At 39.8% G+C, this 18,906-nt stretch overlaps 1 protein-coding gene across 9 annotated transcripts in view; it reads left to right on the top strand.

Moving 5' to 3' along the window:
• Positions 1-18,906, top strand: part of Dennd2b (DENN domain containing 2B) — a 152,314-nt gene that overhangs the window by 18,497 nt on the left and 114,911 nt on the right. For 2 of the 9 annotated variants that reach the window (XM_048788294.1, XM_048788299.1), the window contains exon 1: positions 15,838-15,948. The exons of the other annotated variants lie outside the window; for them this stretch is intronic. The gene's annotated coding sequence lies outside the window, so the exon portion shown is untranslated. Of the gene's footprint in view, positions 1-15,837; positions 15,949-18,906 lie in introns of those variants that run through there. 9 annotated transcript variants of the gene reach the window in all.

Here is an 18,906-nt window from a genome sequence, read left to right as displayed (position 1 = left end):
AGTATGTAGAGATAATCATGGTTTACATATATGTCAAAATATATACCAACACCGTAAAACAAATATACATTCACAAAATGCTAAATATTTATCTCCTTCAATCTCTTGTTATTTTATACGTAGGGTTCCCCCTGCTTCTTATTTAAACTGCTTATAGAAACTGTAATGGCAGGGGATAGCTCACTGAATGAGCTCTTGTCTAGAAACACTATGATGAACATCCTTATTCCTTTATTTTAATGTAATTCCTCAATTATTTTGGGGAGATAAATTTCTAAAAGTAAAATGGGATAGATGAAAGAGAAAGACATCTTTAGAGTTCTTGATGTGCTTATGCTAACTGCCCTTCAGAAAATCTTTTACCTGTGTGCACTTCCACCAGTGTGAGCATGCTCCTGACTTAATATCCTCTATTCAACCATCATGATGTGTCTCAGCAGAGACTTTTATTTAAATTGCATATTTGAATTAGGATTCATATAATACTCACACTCTGCATTTGGTTGATATGTCTCTTCTATGAATGTTAATTACAATGTTTAAATAACTTGTTAATTTTTTTCATGTGCTGACAGCTTCTACCTTCTCTGATGCTTCTTTTTTTTTTGTATTTTAAAATCTATTTTTGATGACTACTCTTTCCTGCTTAACATTTTGTTTATCTTTTTAATGAGAATTTGTTGATTTTGATTATTTGGACTTATTTTTAAAACAAACATTTAAGTCTCCTTTAAAGTTGTTATTTTACATGTATTTTGGAGAGAGGTATGTGATGGGAAAGTCAAAATTCTAAAGATCAAAGCTCTAAGAGACAGTTCTTTTTCATTTGCCTGAGGAGTCTGTACACTTTGTTAAATAATTTGAAGTAAAAATACTTTCTCTGAGACTTTTATGTGCATATCTGGGCTTTAATAGTATCCTCTGCCAAACTGGAAGAAGTTTGGATTTAGGACCTCTTTACATGCAGGCTTTTTTCTTGTACTTAGTATATATGAGAATGTCATAGCGGTAGTCCCTGTTGTTGATTTTGTTCAGGATTCTTTAGATCTTTTATATTTAGACCAAACTTCCATCCTTCTAGAGTTTGCTTCTATTAAACTTTTAATTATAGATTTGAGACCATTTGTTCAAAGACTTCTATTATTTGCAGGGTGGTTCACTGAACTGCATTCCTTTTCATGGCTGTCATCTTATGCAGTCTTTTAATCTATTTCTTTCATTAAAAATATATTTTTTACCAGACGTGGTGGCGCATGCCTATAATTCCAGCTACTTGGGGGGTTAAGGCAGGAGGATGGCAAGTTTGAGGCCAGACTGGGCAATTTTGCAAGACTCTATCTCAAAATAAAAAAAGGGATGGGGATGTAGCTCAGTGGTGGAACTGCCTGCTTAGCATGCATGAGGCCCTGGGTTCAATCCCCAGTATTGCAAAACAAGGTAATAATAATCTTTATTCTGTGACTTTTTCTGTGTTTTTTTTTTTTTTTGTAGTATTGCTTCTACCTTTATTACACTCATCTACTCATTGAGTTTTTTTATGGATCTAATGTTTCTTCTATTTCTTTTTATTAGGCTAGACTGTTTCATTTTTCTTGAGAATCAGTATCAGCCATCCTGTAACAAATATTTACTGAGTGTTTATTGTGAGGAAGGCAGTCCATTACAGGGATGAGCTTTATTCTTCTACCATAATTTTTTTTTTCTTTAGCTGGTATATCTTTTTGCATTTATTTATTCATTCTTTTGATTTTACTGTTTGATCCTCCTTTCATAGTTTTAGTCTATTTTGTTCATACTGTATTTACTGAGATTTGTGTTCAGGTTCACTATAAAGAATTAAGTTACTGAGGCATTTTTTATTTTGTGATGGTGAGTTTCATTAATGATCACCCAATTATAAATCCTGCCTCCCTCCATTTGGGGAAATAATTTTGTATAAGGGAGATGAAACCTTGAATTTCCATTTTATTCTTATTAAGATTAGCCTGAGGAAAGGGCCTGTCCTGGTGGAGGAATGCTTTCTTCTAGAACATGGTTTGTACATGAGAGACTCCCTATCTGGGCTTTTTTCCAGACAGCTGGCTGAATGGTACTGTAGAACCCAGGTAGAGCAGCACCTGAGTGATTTTGTGAAGTTTCAGAGTTCTTAGCAGGAGTGAAGCTTAAGCTAAAGACTATGAAGGACCCAAGAAGAGCTCAAACGTGTATGGTCAACTCTTGATTATGTAAAAGAGTCAGACACTTGGGAGAAGTGGCAGGTATCAGTGTGTCCACTAGAACTGTGGACTAGTAGGTGTCCTGCACAGCAAGTTCATTGAGGCTGATTCTGTGGGATGGAAAGACCTGAAAGTCAAAGACCCTGTCCTCAGAGAGGCATGAAATACCAACCGGAAAAAGATGAAGGTGAGTACCAAAAAAAAAAAAAAGTGGATTCACAAGGCACATCAGAAGTCTTATGATGTGCATGTGATAAAAACAGAATGATGAGGGTTTAGAGGTGGAAGAACTGACTGTGAGCCAAAGGGGGTTAGGTGGAGGACAAGGAGCACAACATATGGAGGGCTAGCTGGATTTGATTTGGTGAAGAGGAAAGGAAGAGGTGACATTTAACTGGGAAGTATATCCTGAGGCCCAAGGCAGGAAATATTTCCTAAAACTAGGTTCATTTGTTCCTGTCTGTAGGTTCTGCCCTCCATTCCAACAGTGACGACTGAGCCTTCTCAGGCAGCAGTGCTTTGCCCAGCATCTGGGTGCTGCTTTGGTTCAGATTGCACTTCCTTCTGCTATGACTTCTGGGCCAGCACTTTGTAGAGAGATCTCCCTTTCAGCCTCACCAACCTTACCAGCTTCTTCTCAAGCCCTGGATTCCCTCATACTATGTTCAGCCTGGGTCCTTGCTACTTGCCATCTTAGCTTAGAATCTATCCATCTTCCTCTTCTCCAGATCTAGGCTTCCCAGTTGCAATTCCATGAAGTTTACAGCAAACCTCAGCAGTGTCCTTTGGGCCTTATTATTCTGTGTCCTCTGACACTTTCTCGTTGATGTTTCTCTGTGGGCTACAGTCTCCTGGGCTGGTATCTAGAAACCATCCTGTACAGTGGGGAATGATGTATGGGGAATGATGTACCGTGTGGAAGGGACAGTAGGAGCCAACGCTAGACATATAGGTGTAGACTGTGATTTTAGAGGTACTGGATTTAGTTCTTAAGGGAAACCACAGTTTTTTTGTTGTTTTTGGATGCTTCATCACTTATTTAATCAGACCTTTATTGAAGCCCACTTAAGTTGTCTGCAATCTCTTTCTGTTAAAATGTAACAGTAATTATCTGTGAATAAACAACAGTATTAATTTTTAATTTTGATACTGCTGCCATTTTGATTAGAGAGGCAGAAATGCTAGTGGTCTTTAAACTGGAGAAAATTTCTAGATCCTTGACTTCCTGTGTTCTCTTTCTAAGAGTTGATCTGTCTGAGGATACAGTTGTAACCCAGCGAGTTCCTTCTCCCAATCACTTTTTTTTTTTTAATTTCAATTTTTTTTGTGGTACTGGGAATCAAATCCAGGATATGTGAGGCAGTGCATTTGCCTGAGCTACATCCCTGCCCATTTTATTATATTGTATTTTGGGATAGAGTCTCACCAAGCTGCCCATTCTGGCCTCAAACTTGCTATTCTCTTGCCTAAAAGCGTCCTGAAATTTTTTTGGGAGGGTGTTGTTGCGGATCTAATCCAGGGCTTTTTTTTTATAATAGATATATTGCAGGGAAGTTTCATAGGCTGATCAATAATAGGTTTTGAAGCATAAAAGGATAAAATTCTGAAGAGGAAGTAAAAAGGAATTAAGAATTCAAGGAGAAAAAGGAATGGTATAAAATTTATGTTTTATATTTTTATTCTATTATTTTGTGGTATTAGGGTTTGAACCCAGGGGTACTATACCACTGAACTGTATATCCCCAGCCCTATTTATTTATTTAAATGAAGACTTTAAAAATACTTTTATTTACTTATTTTTTTAAATATATATTTTTTAGTTGTTGATAGATGTTTATTTTATTTATTTATTTATTTTATGTGGTACTGAGTATGGAACCCAGTGCCTCACACATGCTAGGCAAGCGCTCTCCCAGTGTACTACAACCCCAGCCCATCCTTTTTATTTTTTATTTTGAGACAGGGTACTTGTTAAATTGCTGAGGCTGGACTTGAATTTGTGATCCTATCGCCTCAAGCCTCCAGGATTTCAGGTCACTCAAATTTATGTTTTATAAATGGATGGAGATAGATTTTAAAACACTATGGATCTTTTAAGACAGTAATATAGGGGCTAGGGTTGTGGCTCAGTGGTAATGTATTTGCCTAGCCTGGGTGAGAAACTGGGTTCAATCTTTAGCACCACATAAAAATAAATAAATAAAAATAAAGGTATTGTGTCCACCTACAACTAAAAAAAAATTTAAAAAGATAGTAATGTAGTAGTTTTATTTTAAAATATCATTTATAAAATGGCAATCTTTTTTTTTGGGAGGGGGGCTGCTGGGGTTTGAACCCAGGGTCTTGTGCATGTTAAGCATGTGTTGTAGTAGTCAGCTACACCACCAGCCCCAAATGCCAATACTTGTAATATGCCAGGAAGTACATCTCTACTACTGTTTATGATGCAAAGATTTAAATGTTTTATATATATACATAAAACATTATATATATATGTATATATATGGAACATAATGGTGTTCATGGTGTTCTATAAAATTCTTTTAGGCAAATATGGTAAACATTTTCAATGGAGTATGATAAAGGTGCTTGACTAAAGCAAAGCAAAAAAAGTTAAAGAGATGAAGGAAGTCCCAAGATCAGACAAAGCCACAAGAAGAGGTGCTGTAAGAACTGAACCTTGATCGACTGTGGAAGTTGAATAAGCAAAATTGAGGTGGGAAGAGGGAACAGTACCTGCCAAAGGCCTAGAGGTGTAAAAAAGAACATGAAAACTTTGGGGATATGGCAGGTGTGGCATGAGCAGAATGGTGATTTCCGGCCAGTCAGCTAGTATCTTTATGTGGCCCAGAAAGGGGAGGTGACTGGCTGGAGGTCTGTGGAGGCAGTGATCCATGAAGGATACTTCCTTCCCAGGGGTTGTTATTCTATATTAATAATCATCTGGACATTCTTACAAATGTAGAAACTCTTTTATATTCAGCAAGGGGAGGTAAATGGGGCCCAGAGAGAGTATTTCTTTGCAAGTTTTATACCTTATTAGTTATGTGTAGGCTGAGATTAGTGCTACAGGGCAGGGGTTCTTTCCACTGACTGTGTGGTTGATTGGGGCCCTCAGCTTGTCATCTGAAAGGGTGAGTACAATTTTGGAACCTAAATTTGGAATCCTTGGGCCACTAAAGAATATTTGTCTCAATTTGTGAGTTTATTTACATGAGAAGCTTTTACAAAGTACTAAAAACTAAATCAAACTTAACATATGTATTTTCTAATCACTTTTTAATTTGAAGGAATTCCACTTTACAAATTCTCTGTGGTCCCAGGAGAGGTAGCACATACAGCCACTCTTCTTGGCCGTTTGGTATGCTGAATTCCTTTGCTTTCAATTTTTTTCAGTTCTGCACACAGTCTGACTTCACAGCACCATCCTCCATCATGTTTTTGCCCATTTGGAGCATTTGTTCAGCATAGTGATAGAGACTTGATGCTTTGTTTGCATTGAGCAGATTGAACAAACTCCAGAAGGAAACCATCAAAGGGTTGATTCTATACCACACAGAAACACGAGGCGGTCAGATGAGCTCTTTTCCACATTTTCATATTTTCCGGGATGACACTGAAAGCCTTGCCCTTAGAGAACCCTAAGCCACCTAATAATTCATTCTTCCAGGCTCTAGAGAGGAAGAAATGAGAAATTTGTACCCTTGAATGGATGCCCTTAGTCTTTCTTATAAGAGCCAAGAAAGGAATTGAGAGCAGCATGGTAACGTGACTGGGAGGCAAAGTAAGTAAGAAATTGCCCACACCACTTTGGTCTTTTGTGGGAAAGTATATTTTGTGTCATTTCTGATTTTAAAAATGTCTGAAAGGTCTGACTTTTGTGGGAGGACAGGGAAAATGCTGTCAAGAAATACTGAGTCAACATAGGGGACCTACTGTGTGCCATTCACAACTGGGTATTTTACTTTCGTGAGTCTCATTAATTGTCTAAGGAGGAAATCATACCCCAGAGAGATCAAAATGACTTGCCCAAGATCCAGAATTCAAAAACCCTGGTTCATTTGATTCCAAAGCTCTTCCCACTGCTTTGTGGTGCCTTTTCTTACTGAAATCATGGAGAAGGAAGGATATTCTGGGTTGAATTAGGGAACTTGTGATATCCAGCTCACTCTTTTGAAGAATAGCACTCCTTCTCTTGTACCATTGGGGAGAGGAATAATGCTGTTCAAGGGTATGAGTCAAGGGGGAAGACATCAGGAATTCTTCAGACTATTCTTGTTTCTTGGGGAGGGAATTTTGTGCCACGGCATCTAGGCCTTGGTGGTAGTTTGGAAGAAATGGGTCCTGAATTCACCCATCATCAGTTATGCAAGTGAGGGAAAAGGCCCGAATGTGGAGCACAATAGGGATGTTGGATTTTATGAAACACTGTTTTTGTTTGTTTCTTAAATTGGGACCAGTATAAAATTTCCAACTCTTAAATTTTTCCCAAGAACTAAAAACAAACAATAACTCTAGAATCCTCTTCACATCATATAAGAGAGGACATTTGCAAATCAAAAATAATAAATTAAAAACAAAACAAAATAAGATTATAAGACAGCCAAGAAAGGGCCTTATACTCATCTATGACAATATTAGGTAAGATTTAAAATATTTTGAATTAAGTAAAATTCCAGCATAGATTTTTTGATTTGTCAGTTGAGTTTTTATTTGGTTTTGCACTTCAAGGGAAGCTTGACTGCCAGGAATGTTTTATGCTTTTTTTTTTTTTTAATCAGTTTTTGTTAGGAGTCTATTTTGACAGATATGTTAATAGTGCAGTCTTAACATTCTGTGGCATATTCTGGTAAATGTGGAAAAGGAGAGTAAGAACAGTTCTTAGGCTTTCAGACCTGTGGCCAGGCCAGGAAGAAAGCAAGAGGGAGTGGTGCAGGTTCCAGAAAGAGGCTGCAAGGACCTTTCTTGATTCATATGTGGGGTGGGGATTGGGGCTGCTTAGGACCCTTGCTGCTTAATATGGAACAGGTAGGAATTTGAGGGGGATATTGTGGATGGCAAGAATTTTCATCATGCCCTGGACCACATTTAGAACCATTGCTCTTGTCAAAGAGTTATCCTGTTTGTACTGCAAGGTAATCTACAGAAGGCACAGACAAAGGCCCATTGTTTTCTCCAGGCAGCTGTTTATTGCATTGGACTAAGAAAGGGTGTGGGGAGCCTGCAGGACTCTAGCCTAGGTGCTCAGATGTGGCTGTGGTCCTGCTGATCCGCCTGCTTATTTTCTTCTGAGTCTATTTTGTGTGGACATTTGGCAAACTGCATTTTCTTCCAGACAGCAAAATCTTAGCTCCACCTTCTATTTGGTCTCAGTGCCCTGGAGTTTGAGTGAAGGTTATGAGTGCTTGGGAATAGAAAAAGAGCCTAAAAACCTTTGGGGAATTCCCTAACTCTCCTAGCATACCTCTTTTGTCCAAGGGAACATCCACCTTCTGTATTTCCAAGGATTCTGTTGGGGGAAGTGTGTGTTTTGGCCTCTTTGGAGAAGGGCACATTAGCTTCCCTGGCCTGTTTACCTTTGTTTGGTCCTTTTGCCCTTGATTACAAATGAGGCCTTGGGTGGGGGATTTCCCTGCTGTCATGGAGGTCAGTTCTTCCTTTTGTCTGCTTTCTCAATTTTTCCAGCTGGGGAAGAGTCTTTAAAAAAAAAAAAAAAAAAAAAAGAACTCCTTGCTTCATAGACTTTGCCCAGTGAATGGATGAGTTCATAATCAGGAAGCAATTTATCTGCTTCTTAAGATTTCTTTCTACTGGGTTCTGGGACTGTTAGACCCTTTCTTATTTGCCTGTCACTGCTGTAGTTGTCAGCACTCTCCCCTAAGGGAAGGAATAATCTTCTCAGTCTAGGGTCTGGACCATTTGTTGGTGCTTGTGGAGCTGGTGTTGACGCAAGGGTCCCTCTGTTCTGTCTCCTTTGGTGAAATATAGATATACCTTTAAGGTTAAGAACTCCAAGTTCTTTCTTCCTCATCCCCCCTGTCTGTACATAAAGCACATGAGAGGACAGGTGGAAGTGATTACCAGTGGCTTAATTTGCCAATGGGGTCACCTCATATTGTTCCCAATGTCAGTCTGCTCACAGAGAGCATGGACACAGCCACTTCTTCTCTGAGGCCAACTTCATTAGGTGTGCCACCTAATAAAGGTAAGTCTGGCTCACAGGGTAAGGGGAAATTCTTGGCTCCTGTTGGCATTGGTAGAAGTCCCCCTCAGATCTCTTTGTTCTTTTGTGTATCCCTCTTTTCTTTTTTTTTTAACAATTGGTATATATTAGTTATAAAGAATGGTGGAATTTATTGAGGCATATTCATACATGCTGATCACATAATTTGGTCAGTTTTACTCCTAATACCTCCTCCCTCCCCCTAATGGTCTCCCTTCTACTTTGATTATGTCCATTTTTACCCCCTTTGAAAGTTCCTTTTCTTGATCTTTTTTTTTTTTTTTTAACTCAGAGGTGCTCAACCACTGAGTCACATCCCCAACCCTTTTTCTATTTTATTTTGAGACAGGGTCTCATTAAGTTGTTTGGTTTATGCTGAGGAGTGGGATAATTGGGTCAAATGATGGTTCCATTCCAAGTTTTCTGAGGAATCTCCAACTGCTTTCCAGAGTGGTTGTATCAATTTGTAGTCCTACCAGAATGTATGAGTGTGTCTTTTTCTCTACATTCTTGCCAACATTTATTGTTGTTTGTATTCTTGATAATCGCCATTCTGACTGGAATAATATGAAATCTTAGTGTTGTTTTAATTTGCATTTCTCTAATTGCTAGTGATGTTGAAAATTTTTTCATATATTTGAGGACTTTTCATATTTCTTCCTCTATGAAGTGTCTGTTCAGTTCCTTTACCCATTTATTTTATTGGATTATTTGTTGTTTCAGTGTTAAGTTTTTTGAGTTATTTATATACCCTGGAGATTAATGCTCTACCTGAGGGGCAAGTGGCGAAGATTTTCTGACATTCTGTAGGCTCTCTTTTCATGTTCTTGATTGTTTCCTTTGCTATGAAGAAGCTTTTTAGTTTGATAAAATCCCATTGATTGATTCTTGATTTTACTTATTGTGTTTTAGGTCAGACTCCTATTTTTAAATCTCATCCAGCATTTTTTAAAAACCCTGACTTCTTTGTCCAGCTTGTCCTCAGTTTAAGATTGCAATTTTCCTTTTTTGTCACCCATCTACTAGCCTGTGCAGTGGTCTTCTCTTCCCTGTGTACTGTGCCTGCCCCTCTCCCACAGTCCTCTCCTCTGGTGAAGGTCACAGAGGAAATATTTAGTTAGTCTCTGCCAAACATTCTGACTGAGTTGTTTTGCTTAAAAAAGACATCCAGATAAACTGATTTGCTTCTTGCTCTTGCTGCTCTGGGGCAGATGTTTCTCTGTAATGGAGGTGTTGTGGTCAGTTGGGAAGAGTGCTAGACTGGAGTTTGAAGAATTGGATTCTAATCCCTGCTGTGCTACTAATTTGTGGTGTGATCTTGTGCAAGGCACATTTCTATGTTTTAATTTCCTTTTGTCAGAAGGGACCTTATTTCATTCAGAATGCATTCTGCTGTTATATATACCTAATCAAAATAAATTAATTAATTAATAAAAAAGGGACCTTATTTTGTGATAAAGAAGACAAGACTCCAAACTGGGTACAGTGGTGCAAGCTTGTTATCTCACCTGTATAGAAAACTGGACAGAAGGATCTCAAGTTTGAGGCCCGCCTGGGCAACTTAGTGAGATCTTGTCTCAAAATAAAAAGGGTTGAGAATGTAGATCAATGCTAGAGCACTTGCATAGTATGCACAAGTCTCTGGGCTCAAATCCCTGGTAAAACACACACACACACACACACACCCTTATGGGTGTGGGATGGAACAGAAAAAAGCAAGCCTGGGGAATAAGGGAAGCAGTAGGCTAAAGACAAAAACTTACCATGAGTGTGGCTCAGAACCAGAAGAGAACTCAAATGATCCATGAAGATGAATTAATATATGTAGTTACTTTGAAAAATAGAAAATGTTTCTTCTCAGCAAAGGAAACAATCAATAATGTGAAGAAGAAGTCTACAGAATGGGAGAAAATCTGTATCACATGCACCTCAGAGGATTAATCTCCAGGATATATAAAGAACTCAAAAGACTTTAATTAAAAAAAACAAATAACCCAGTTAATAAATGGGGTAAGGAAATGAACAGACACTTCACAGAAGAAGAAATATGATTGGTCAATAAATATATGAAAGAATGTTTAACATCTTTAGCAATTAGAGAAATGCAAATCAAAACTACTGTAAGATTTCATCTCATCTCAGTCAGAATGGCAGTTATCAATAATACAAACAACAATAAATGTTGGTGAAGATGTTGGGGGAAGAGGTACACTCATACATTCTGGTGGGACTGCAAATTGGTGCAACCATTTTGGAAAGAGGTTGGAGATTCCTCAGAAAAGTTGGAATGGAGCTACCATTTGACCCAGTTATCCCACTCCTTGGTATATACCCAAAGGACTTAAAATCAGCATACTACAGTGAAGTAGCCACATCAATGTTTACAGCAGCTCAACTCACAATAGCTGAACTATGGAACTGACCTAGGTGCCCTTCAACAGATGGATTAAAAAATGTGGTTTTTTAACTCATTTGAGTTCTTTTATATATTATATATACATAAAAGGAAATTAAAGTAGAATATATATATTCTACTTTTTTAAAAAAATAAAAGTAGAATATGTGTGTGTGTGTGTGTGTGTGTGTGTGTATGATGAAATATTACTTAGCCTTAAAGAAGAATGAAATTTTGGCATTTGCCAGTAAATGGTCAGAGCTGGAGAATATCATTCTAAGTGAAATAAGCCTTTCCCAAAACACAAAAGACCAAATGTTTTCTCTGATATGCAGATGCTAATTTGCAATAATAGAGTGTGGCTAGGGAAGAATAGAGTTGCTTTAGGTTAGATAGAGGGGAATGAAGGGAGGGCTGGGGTCTGGGAGTAGGAAGCATAGTAGAATGAATCAGGCATTATTACCATATGTACATATATGACTGCATGACAAACATGACTATACAACATGTCCATCAGAAAAAATGAGAAATTATACTCTATTTATGTATATGAAAGTGCATAAGTGTATTCTACTGTCATGTATAACTTATTAGAATAAATTTAAAAAAATTTACATAAAGAAAAATATAAAATGTGATAGAATGATGGAAATTCTTTGAAGAGGCTCACTTTAGATAACTGCTTTGCCCACCCCTGGATTTTCTCTGGGTCCAGCCTACTTGCTGTCACTTGGGATGTGGGAGGCTTGTCCTTCTGTGGGTTCAGTTCTAGAATTCTTCCTCCCACCTCCCACCGCCCACCTCCCACCTCCTTCACAAACCCAGGAATATTTGAAACTCAGCCCAGATCTTCACCTGGCTTTGATTTCCCCATCATGTGGAGATTGGGCCTTGGAAGTTGTAGCTTCCAGATACCTTAAATGTTTGCTAACATGTCCAGCTTCTACAATTCTTGATCATTCCTTCTGTGTGTGGCTTTGTTCCAATTCTTATGCCCTGGAGAAGGTATGATTTGGTTCCAGCAAGGAAAGAGAGACTATTTGGGGGATCCTATCTTCAAGAACTAAGAAATAAAAGTAGATCAAAAAACAAAACAAAAACCCTGAGAGATGCCTTTTAAAAACATCTAGGGGTCTTTGAAATAGAAACAAAATGGTTTAACTTCTGCCTATATAAACCATAACTTTTTTTTCCCAACATGTGCTACTCAGATAAGCAGAGCTACACTTTTTCATTATTCCTGTTCCCTTCTGAAATTAGTCTGGGGTTTAATCAGATCTTACCTAGTGTATACTTTCTTTCCACTTAAAGATTTGCTTTGGCTTTCTCCATTGCAAATGAGTTGGACAAGGAAGTCTCTTAAGTGTTTTTGCTACCCTGTGGTTCTTTTTGGGATAAAAATCAGCGGAAACTTTCCTAAATGGGTACACAGAGATACCTGTCTCTGAGAGGTTAATGTTGAGGATGTGTGCTTACTACTGCTGTGTCAGGCTGCTGAAACTTGCTAGAGAAAACTAGGGAACTTGGTAGAGTAGTTCTGGGGAGAGTTATTTAGTTGACTCTTCTTCCAAGTAGGCCTTCTCTGCTATCTGCTATTTTACAGTCACTTAAAAAAAAAAAAAATCTAAGTCCCAGTGACATTCACCATAGGGCCCATCCTATATTTTTTGGTATTCCATGGTCCTCACTCTATCCTGACTCTGCATCACCATTGAGGGAGCTTTCTGCTTTATTGAGACTGTTAGGACTACGTGACATAGAACCTTGGAATAGTTTGTTTCTTCATAAAGATTGGCACTGCCATCCAACTAGCCCCAAGAGAACAGTGAGTGTTGCCTGTAGGCTCTGTAGATGTGTTTTTTGTGAATGCCAACAACATCTGGTTGAAATAATGTTTTGATTTTGGGTTTGATAAGAGTGTGAGCCTGTGTCTGGCATTTTGCTCATCCCCATCCCATTTGGTCTTAAACCAAGTTGTTTTAAGCAGATGACTCAAGTGATAACTGACTCTAATGCTGAATATGTCCTCCCTTCCACTTCTGTTCTGGGTCCTCATGTACCTGCTGGCCTCTGCGTCTCTCACCAGGCATGGGTAATTCAGATGGTTGTTTTTCAGATACTATTCACATCCTCTTTAATTTTTTATCTTTCTTTTTCTTTACTACGTGTTTTGCTTAGTTATATCTAATAAACATTCTTCTTAACTTATTCCTCTTTGATTATGAGATAAAACCTCATAAGAATCAGTGCCCTCAGTGTTGCCCTTAGAATACCTTATCAAATCCCACCAAATATCCATCTTTTAATTAACCTGTCTTCCTTCCAGGGCTGCGATTTGAGGTATATAAGCATTATTTAATTTTATTTTTCTTTTATTGCTTACATTTGCAGAGATGTTATTTTGTATCTTTATTATATATAAACCACATTTCAGCCATGTTCTTAAGGGATGGGCTTATCTGGGCATTCACTATCATGTCTAATGTTTTTTTTTTTTGAAAAAAGTCTTCACTTTATAAAAGTGATTGATGGATCGAGGAATGTTCCATTACAGCAGTCTGCTTACCTTCTGGCCTATACTGGTAATGTTGCCATGGAAGGGCTGACTCTGTACCTCTTAAATAGAGGAAGAAAAGGCTGCCCAGAGCCAGTTCAGGAAAGCTTGGTCTTTTTTTCTGCACCTGCCTCTAAGGTAGAGGTTCCAGTGTGTCATGCTTGACTTCCCAGAGCTCTTTTTCTTTTATTCTCAACTATGTGTCATTTCAGTTAGTACTCTAGCTTAAAGATTGACAAGATTTCCTCTGCTCTGAAAACATAAGCTAATTATGGAAAGATCAATTCTTTAAACATGTTGTTTAGTGGAGTTAATAGAATTATCCCCTCTCATTTTTGACTAGGAAATATTAGATTCTTATTTTGCTGCAGCAGGTCTTAAGTGGAAATCTTCTGGTCTGGAGCTGTGTATAAATAGTGTGTGTCATATTGTTCCAGAGAAGTATAGCCATAACCGATTTTATCTTTGTTCTTTCTGTATTGCCCAGGGATGTTCCTTTTGAAATTATCTTTGGTCTTGTCTGTAGGATACATATGCTGCTAGTTTATGCAAATTAAAGATGACCCAGTGCCCTATATGCAATCTGAAGCATCTCCTTGCGGAATGAACAATTCAGGAAAATGGAATGGCTTTTTGAATGCAATTCCAAATTGTCCTAGGTTCCAGGTGACTGAACATTTACTGTGAGGGTGGGAAAGTTTATTCAGATGTTCATGCCTGGGGGTTAGTGTGTGTCATATTGTTCCAGAGAAGTATAGCCATAGCCGATTTTATCTTTGTTCTTTCTGTGAAGCCCTGGGATGTTCCTTTTGAGTTTATCTTTGGTCTTGTCTCTTTGGAAAAAGCAGCAGACATTTTGGGTTGGGTTTGGGAGTAGAATCTGTGGCCACAGGACAGGATGATACTCATGATTCTTATAAGTAGCAAACCTTTCACTTTCACTGCATTGGCACTACAGACCTGTAAAAAACTGAAGAAACCAGCTACGGACCCCAGTTGTGCAATTCGAGGTGAGAATAGGCAAAATCCCAGGGGCTGGGAGACAGACATGTGGCTACCAGAGACATGACATCAGCTGGTTTACTGGTGCAGTGGAGGAAGGGGAGATTCCAGGTGCTTAGCCTCCTTCCTGCATATGAGGGTGTCTGGCACCACCCCCAATCCTATCTGCAGCCAAGGCTTCTGCCTGGGAAAAGCCTAACTTTCTGCCTAACTTTCTAACTTTCTGCCTCCTGCTGTTCCCACTGGGACCTGAACTTGGAAGGGGTCTTGCAACCCTGGCTGTGGGAACAAAGCTTTGAGGAATAGACAGACATGTTTGTCTCTGTGCACTCCCCGCTCCCCCTTCTGTACTGGGAATTGAACCCAGGGCCTTTACATGCTAGGCAAGCACTCTACCACTAAGCTATATCCCCAGCCCTTGTTAAAAATTTTATTTTGAGACAAAGTTTCAGTTCGTTGCTGGGCTGACCTTGAACTTGTGATTCTCCTGCCTCAGCCCCCTTGAATAGAATATGTGTACATTTTGTGTTGGTGCTAACAAGCTGATTAAGGTTTGCAAACTCAGTGTTGGATGAAGTGAGAAAGGGAAAGCGTTGTCTGGGTCTTATGGATTCTGTGGTGGGAGTTACTTTTTTTCTTGGAAAGAAAACAATCTATGATTTAAATAATTTTTAAATTAAACTTATTTTAATATTATTTTCTTTTAATGCCTTAATGAAGACTCCATATATAAGAGAAAAGCATTTCTAGTGACTTCCTTTCTGTGTTCTGCTCTGTCCCCTCTACTTGTCCTAGAACAGAGCCTCACAAGGCCATACTTTGGGTGACAAATTCTGGAGAAAGTGTGTCTGCAAGGAAGATCTCTGTGTTAGCCTTGCCTGCTTACAGGCTTCTGGGAACTGTGGTGGGGCTTGTTGGGAAGCCACAGCTGACAGAGGGCTGGAAAACACTTTATGACTTTGAAGCATGACAGAGAGACTAGAGCAGGGAGGCCTGGAGCCAGCAAAGTCCATCTGTTCTCCAGCTTTGCTTTCCTGTCAGATGTTGGGCTTCCTCTCTGGTTCCACTCTCTTCCCTGAGGATATGTTAAAAAATGAAGCCTGTTGCATGGAAAGCAGGTTATACTAGGAGGATCGGTCACCCCAATCCCCAGGTTGCTTAGGCTTCTCTGTGACTGATAGCTTAGCATTTCTCTAAGACCCTTGCTTACATTCAGGTATGGGCACTGCTCACTTGAAGCTGTGGAGTACCACCTCAGGCTTATTCTCCTGGTGACTTCCTACCACAGTATTTTCTTTTTGGGGGTTTTCACAGTTTCCCAGCTGCCAGAGTCCTTGTTCTGAAAGCCCAGTGCCTCCCCTTCTGGGCCCAGGAAACTGTGGGTAAGCACTTGGTTTCTTTCTCAGCCGGGCACTTCTGGGAAGCTGTCTGCATTCCTTTCTGCCCGACTGGCTGCCTCAGGGGCTGTGTAAGGTGCAGTTTCTTCATGCCTCTGTGATGCAGAATGCTAGAGCAGTTCAACGGAGACTGGCTTCTGAAGGTGACCAGGAGTTTGAAGGTGAACCTGCTTTTTTTTACAGTTCTGGAACTAGGAGCTAGCTTTTCATGGGGTGTGGTGTGGTATTGATTCTTTTAAAAACTTTTGCCATTTTTGCAATCTCTGTCTTCTTGCCACTGTAGGAGAAAGGAGGGTGAGGAGAAAAATTGATGCCCAGTTCCCTGTGATCTTCCTTGGGCACTGGAGATGAGTATAGTAAATGCCTTTTATCAATGAAGAGCTCACGTGCGAGGCTCTGTCTCCTGGCTGCTGTATATCTGGGGTCTCCCTAGTCTGACTTCTTGGAGCTGTGAATAGTTTTCTGTAAGTTGAACCCTTCCTTTGAAGACAGGTGCCATCTTTACTTGCCTTACAATCTTTCAGACGGCAGCAGCATCAGCTCCCTTAAAATAAAAAGGGGCCCAAGAGAGCATTAAAACATGAACGTGCTGGATAGAATATGAGCCTGAGGTTGGGTGCCCAACCCAAGGGTGTGTGAGGGTGGTTAGAAGTAGAGGTCAGGGCTGAGCCCTTCTATTGAACAGGAAAGAGTAGTAAATCTGGAGAGAGGATGGAGAAGGCTGGGTGTGGAGAGCAGGAAAGCTGGGGATTTTTACAGAGTTGTGTTCCAGAGTGGCTGGAAGCCAGAAATACCCAGGAGGTGGGTTTGGGCATTCTTGGTTGTGCCTGCAATGCTGAATACCTGGGGCATGATGGCCCAAAATACCCTCCCGGGGAATAGGCCTGGCCCCACACCTGCCCTTCCCATCTTTACCTACAGTATACCTGGCTTCTTGCCTATCAGGCAGGTCCTGGTTTAGGGCATTATGGGGTGGAGGCACTGGGTCTGAGTGGACTGGCCAGCCAGAGTCCCACCTCCAAATTTGTCGGCTGCCTCAATGTTGAGAAGTTTCTTTGCGGCTTCTAGTCCTTGCTGGCTTGACCTGTGGAGGTGTCTGTTCCCTGGCAGGATATATAGCTCTTCTCACACGTGCCCTGCCTCTTTAGGGCTCAGGAACAGATGGGGCTTAATTTGAAGCAAACTACCTCAAGGGCCTAGATCTTAAAATTACTACTAGTCTTGGCTCTTCTTCCTCTCAGTCTCCCTCTTCCCATCACCATCAGGCATTGTAAGCAGCCATTGCCATCACACAGGCTGATTAGAACTTAAGAATGGAGCTAAAGTGCTGAGATGTAGCTCAGTTGTAGAGCACTTGCCTAGCATGCATGAACAAAGCCTTGTGTTTGTTCTCTTGCATTGCAAAAAAAAAAAAAAAAAAAAAAAAAAAAAGTGGCACTAAAGTCTGCTCGCTGCTGCAAGCAAGCTCAAACTCATCTGTAGAGGTTGATATGAGCCTGCGAAGGGGTCCATTTCCACTCTAACTAGAGTGGGTGAAATCAGTGAGGAAAGGATGAGAAAGTACTTTGGGGTTGGGAGGGTATTGATTCCACCCCTTCCCTCTTCCCTCTTGCACTCCCAGAATTGTCAAAGGCTGGAGAGAAAATCAAGATCTTGCTTTCTCTAGCCATCAGACAGTCAACAAGCACTTGAAACTGAAATTTTCAGCTTAACCAGCATTGTGATACAAATATGTTTTCTGATCTGAGGAAATTTATACTCTATTGGGAATATAAATTAGACAATTAGAGAATATCGAAGATCTTATGTTGGTTTCTAACCACAATTATAGTTCAGAAATGAGAAAACTATGTATTAAAATCCCAGGAATATTTCCTTGGAATAGGCAGGATTTTTTCTGGTCTCTGTGAGTTTAATCAACTTTATAGGCAAAGGAGGGGTGGGATATGTTCTGAGGACAGCAAGTAAATAGAATTTGGCACTCCAGGTCACTTGTGATAAACGGTCTTGAAGTTGTTGGTCTGGCAGAGCAAAGCCAGAAGTTTGAACTCTATAAGTTCTGCTTTGGTGCTTAGGAGATGAGAAGTGATGCAGTGGAAGTGGAATTTTGTGGAAATCTCTCTTGTAGAAGCAGGGTGATTTCAGAGAGGATTAAAACTGGTAGTAGGAGAACCTGCTTAAGGGGATGGGAGGTTGGCAATAGGAATACAGAGGAAGGATGTGAATCCTGGAGAATATTTCAAAGTGGAATAGGCAGGACCTAAACACAGGATATTAATTTCTTTCCTTTTTTTTTTTTTTTAGAGAGAGAGAGAGAAAACCTTAATATTTATTTTTTAGTTTTCGGCGGACACAACATCTTTGTTTGTATGTGGTGCTGAGGATCGAACCCGGGCCGCACACGTGCCAGGCGAGCGCGCTACCGCTTGAGCCACATCCCCAGCCCCAGGATATTAATTTCTGACCTGTGAGAGTTCCAATAGTGATATGTGTTTGAGAAGTGGTTTACACTTTTCAAAGCTTTCATTCAGTATCTCACAGTTGTCTGGACTCTTAGAGCTTATGCAATCTAGCTTCATTCTATAGGTGGGGAGATTGGAGCCAAGAAAGGGTAAGGGACTATTCTTAACTTTAGTAGTAGAGCAAAAACTTCACTGTAGACCTTCCCTCTATTAGGGAAGTTTTAAGACACGAATAGCCTGGAGGAAAGAGTGTGGGGTCAGAAGAAAATCCATCCAATTGACACTGACTCCTTGTCTCTCCAAGCCAAACAAAACTTACTCAGAAGCGTTCAGAGCCCATCAGTGATTCTGCTCCTAAGATCTGTTTTGAGAACCCAGATCAGGAAGATGGAATCCTTGGGTTCTTCTTGTTCTGAGATTTTTTTTTTTCCTAATATGTATTTTTTTTTAGTTGTAAGTGGACACAATAACTTTGTTTTATTTTTTAATTTTGTTTTTGAGAGAGAGAGAGAGAGAGAGAGAGAGAGAGAATTTTTTAATATTTAGTTTTTAGTTTTTCAGTGGACACAACATTTTTGTTTGTATGTGGTGCTGAGGATCGAACCCAGCACCGCACGCATGCCAGGCGAGCGCGCTACCACTTGAGCCACATCCCCA

The sequence above is a fragment of the Marmota marmota genome, unplaced genomic scaffold (assembly GCF_001458135.2).
Source record: "Marmota marmota marmota unplaced genomic scaffold, marMar, whole genome shotgun sequence".
NCBI classification, from domain to species: Eukaryota; Metazoa; Chordata; class Mammalia; order Rodentia; family Sciuridae; genus Marmota; species Marmota marmota.
Note: the sequence above shows the minus strand (reverse complement) of the source record. Positions and strands in the feature narration are given on the sequence as shown.